The sequence below is a fragment of the Poecilia reticulata genome, linkage group LG2 (genome assembly GCF_000633615.1).
Source record: "Poecilia reticulata strain Guanapo linkage group LG2, Guppy_female_1.0+MT, whole genome shotgun sequence".
NCBI lineage: Eukaryota > Metazoa > Chordata > Actinopteri > Cyprinodontiformes > Poeciliidae > Poecilia > Poecilia reticulata.
In genome coordinates this window covers 40,995,244-41,000,059 of record NC_024332.1, presented here as the reverse complement: position 1 = coordinate 41,000,059, position 4,816 = coordinate 40,995,244, and the positions used below count along the sequence as shown (strand labels likewise).

The 4,816-nt window shown below is 34.7% G+C and overlaps 1 pseudogene; it reads right to left on the bottom strand.

The window, feature by feature from the left end:
- Positions 1-2,636: 2,636 nt before the first annotated feature.
- LOC103461770 (heat shock 70 kDa protein 12A-like) lies at positions 2,637-4,816 on the bottom strand (annotated as a pseudogene).

Sequence of the window (4,816 nt, the reverse complement as noted above, 5' to 3'; positions counted from 1 at the left end):
TCTGTCTAAATTGCCTCTAGGTGTGAGTGTGTGTGTGTGGTCATGTGTCTCTGTGTTGCCCTGTGACAGATTGGCAACCTGTCTAGGGTGACCCCGCCTCTCGCCCGGCACGCTGGCTGGAGATGGGCACCAGCAACCCTCCTGACCCCACTGAGGGACAAGGGTGCAAGAAGATGGATGGATTTACTTTTAATATTTTTATGTATGTCAATAGTAATGTATTTAACAACAGAGAATAGCTGATAATCATCTTCAAATACACATAAAAAGAAGGTAAACTGGTAATGTAGATTTATTTGAAATCAACTATACACAATTGAGATTAATCTAAATTGTAGAGTAGTGCAGTCAAATTTAATTTATTTTAATTGTTAAATAGTTTTCTTAATAAACTTTTGGTCATAAAAGTGCTGAACACTTTTATGACCTGACTGTACCTAAACACATTTGCTCAGACAGTTTTCTTTTTTTTACGCGGTTGTCTAAAGGCAATTTTAAAGTAACCAAAAAACATCTTGGTGTCTTTGGGTCTATTTTTTGGGAAATAACAATTTGCTTTGTAACCAAAGCTGATTAATTGTTGTTGTTCATCAAATGGGATGAAGGCAGAAGTCTTTGGTGTGTCCTGTCCAAGCTCTTTATACCATCTTTTCATGATAGGATCTATTGTTTCTCTGTTATATATCTACCAGAACCAGAAGGATCAAACTCCTGGTTCTGGTAGATATTCGGTGAAATTGCTTTTATTGTAAGAACACATCCAGCTGGTTGTGGTGATGAAAAACATTGAAATTAGTACTATTAGTAAAATCTTTTCATCACACTGTTTTGACTTTACTTCAATTCCAGCTGTTCTAAATGTTCAACTGAAGGCATATCAACTGTTGGTCAACTCCATAGCTATTTCAGACTTACCTACAAACACAAGGCTATAAAAACAGAAACTAAAATGCAAAATCTCCAGCTATGTTGTTGCCTAATAAAGGTGAGGCTGAGAAAAACCTTCCCAAGCTTGTTTATCCAGTTTTGAATAAAAACATGCTTGACACATTCTTTACCAGATAAAAACCCAAGACAATTATGAAACATTACATTTTGTCAGATTTTAATACAAGAATTATGAAGAATAATCATAAAATATACATCAAATAAATGAATCTATGTTCATGTTGTTCTTAATTAAAGGCAACTGCAATGTATGGTTCTGGTGATGCAAAGCAGACCAGAACCAGAACCAGAAGACCTGAGATGTCTGGAAGGTTGATACAACAACAGCAGATCTCCAATGTGTTGTGGTGCTAATGCTAAACTGTTCAGTAAGAAAAGTACAACGTGATGTCTGTTAATGAACCCTGATGAGCCAGTTCCTGTTAACAGGTTACGATGACATTCATACCGCTGCACTGTAGAGATCTGAGCCACTTTCTTCAGCCAGCCAGTGTTATGCAAAGCTACAAGACATCTTGAATTCTGCCAAAGCATTTTAAAAAGTACAGATTTACACAAAATCAAACAGATTTTGCACATTCAACAAAAGAAAATTCCCTGTTTGTCCTAGCCTTTTTCTTCAAACATGCAGCAGGAATAAAGTTTGTAAGAGTAACTCAAACAATGTGTGTATTGTCGCCTTAAAATGTCATTGTATATATAGAAAACTTTTATAAATATGCAATGTCTAGTCTATTAACTTATTATTTCTCTGGTCATTAAATGTATGAATAAGATGCTTTAAAAATGGTTGTGTTGAGTTACACAACACAATGGCTGAAACAATCTAAATGGAATAATTATTAGTCAATGCTCAAAATAATCGCTATATTTCTCTTTAGTCTCTAAAACTGAAGTCTCCTCTCTAGTTTTCAGTTTCTCACAGGAACATTCTCAGATTATAGCAAAGAATCTTACTTTGATTAAAGCCATTTTTATTTTACACAACTGAACTGAAATTCAGTAGGAATGTGTTTACAACAAGCAAGACCAAACTCTGCTGCATTTTTAAACTTTATTAATCTTTAAAAATAATCTTTAGATATAAAATAAAAACAGAATACCTTATTAAACAGTGATTTTCAGCCACTCTAGGTGTACATCTGGACAATATTTATACAGAATTAAATCAATGTGTAAATAAGTATAAGAGGTATAAATAACCTTGTCCATGCCATGTCTTAGAAAAGGTAAAAAAGTCACCAAGCAAACCAAAAGCATTACTTTAACTTAATTTGTACATATTGTTTGATCTGCGATGCAAATATCACATGTGTGAATATTCCCTTTGGTATAAAGAGTTACAAAGTGTTCACAATATAACATATATAAAAAACACTTTATGGTAATTGCAGTTAGCAACAATAACAATCAAATATCACCAGTAACACTATAATTTCTCCAGAAGATAATCATCAGTATCTGTTAGCTCAGTGTTTCAATAACAAAATACAGTAAAATATATATGTTCAAATCATAAAGATACAGCTCCATACTTTAGGTTACATGTGATACACCTAGCCTTTATTATATTTATTTTCTTTTCAACTCTTACATTAGTTATAAAAAAGCACAAGAAGTCTCAAGGCTACAGTTTATAAATTTCTCCAGATGTTTTGCTGAATTCAGGTTTTGTGTTTTCAAACATTTCATTTCCACTTAAAGTCAAACTTGGTGGATGACTCAGACCCTGAAGTTAAGTCTTTAGATTTTATTTTCATGTTCATGCAGTTAAATGTGATTGTTAGCTTAACCTCCCGACTGCGTCCACATTCGGTGTTTGGTGAATTTAGACATAAACAACCTATTTGTTCTACTCCCTCCTCAGTCACATATTTTGGGATTTTCTTTAGTGTGCGATAAAAATAGAAGTTCATCATGGTCTGATCTGCTTCTACTGGATAAAAGGTAAAATCCATGGTTTTATTCAAAACATGTTCACCAACTTCAACTAGTTTTATGAAAAGTCCTCCACACCATTCACCATCTTTGTTGGTGAATTTCCTTTCTTTGATGTGCTTTAATTCATCAAACCTGTCAGTGACACCGATTCCATAAGTGAAAGCACTTTTCTGAAACTGTAGCCATGACTGGTTAGTTCTACAGCTCCCTTCAGTACTGAGTCTCTAGGTCTAGATGGACACAAAACTGTACAATAATCTATAAACTCATCAGTAATGTGGCTCCTTAAAACTTGACACGCAGCGTATTCCCCCATTAAAAAAATGCAGCCAATGTTGAAACCTTTGTTGAATATTTCTCTGACTTTATGAGTGATTCCCTGCAGGCTTTGAGCAAAAAACTACCTCAGTTTATTTCTAGATATGTTGATTAATCCTTCATCCCAGGATGCTCCTTCTACTCCTTCAAAGAACTTTTCTGTGTTTTGGTGTTTACAAGCTAGTGATGACAGATTAAATGGACAGATGACCTGAATATCTTCATCCCCTTCCTTTAAACGGGAAAAGTCATGCATCATCCTCTGAACCTCACTGGGATAGTTTTTTTCATAGCAATCCCAGACTCCAATGAAAATTTCTCTGAGGAATTCTTTATATTTTCTGTCCACACTTTGTCCTCCCACATCATTCACAGAGCATCTATGCAGCTCCTTCAGTTCTCCTCCTTCCAAGACTTCATGAACAGCAAAGTTAATGTTTTCATCTGTAGCAAACAGAGAAAGTGATCAACACAAGATTAACACTCTCAGTTAAGACAGAAAAACAAAACAAAGCACATCATTTCTAGTATAAGAGAAGTTCAATGATCTGCAGTTGACATGAACAGATGGGTAACTGATCTGTTCATCAGTCAGGAATCAACTATAGGCAGATGTTAACTTTAGTCAGTAATAAGGGCTGAATTAAGTTTAGCCTCCATCTCCAGAGGGTTTTTGTTTTAACAAATCCATTCATTTGAATCGAATCAAAATTCTTTTATGTGTAAAAACAGGATTTGTTTAAAATAAGGTCAGAAAACAAACTACCTTCAGCAATAATAACAATGTGTCGTTTTCCTGGAGATCGGAGATCCTTCAGATCTATTCTGGTTCCTGTGATGAAACCATCAGCTGAAAGCTTCATACACCAGGCTAAAGCTGCTTCTGATTCTAGAGTGAAGACCAGTTTATCTTCATTTCCATTTGTTACAATACCTGCCTAAAAGAGAGAAAAAAAATTTCTAAACATTTGTAAGTATGTTTATTTATTGTCACTTCAGCTTGTTAACATTATGTTACCTGAGTCGCAGCTTCTCTCAAAAAGGGTTTAGCTGAAGGATCACAGGAGTCAGGAAGAGTCAGAACCCAGGTGAAGTCAGAGGCTGTAAACTTCATTCCTACAGTGTTTTGCTGAATGGTTTTCAGAGCGTCATCTTTCAGGAATCTTAAAGCTTCTGTAAAAACCTTCAGAGCTTTCATTTCCTTTCCATTGACTGATTTAATATGTAGAGTCTTGGTTAAATTCTGTACATTAAAAAAGTAAAGTAATTAAGTAATTATTAATTTCATAGTAAAGATTTTATTCTGTAATAAAAAAAACATCATACTTACTATCCTATAGAGGAGCTTGAAGTAGTCAAAAAAGAACATGTTTCTTGCTTCTTTACCGCTTATTGATAAATAACTTTGTTTAGCTTCATAACCAAAGCTGATAAATTGTTCATGTTCATCAAACAGGATGCAGGTAGGAGTTGAGGGGGTTTCCAGTCCAACTTCTTTACCCCAACGCCTTAAATATGGGGCAATATCCTCTTCACGGGTAGTTATATTGAAGGCATATTCAGTGTGTGTTGGGCCAATCTTTATGGCTATAATAAAGCAGTCACCCAT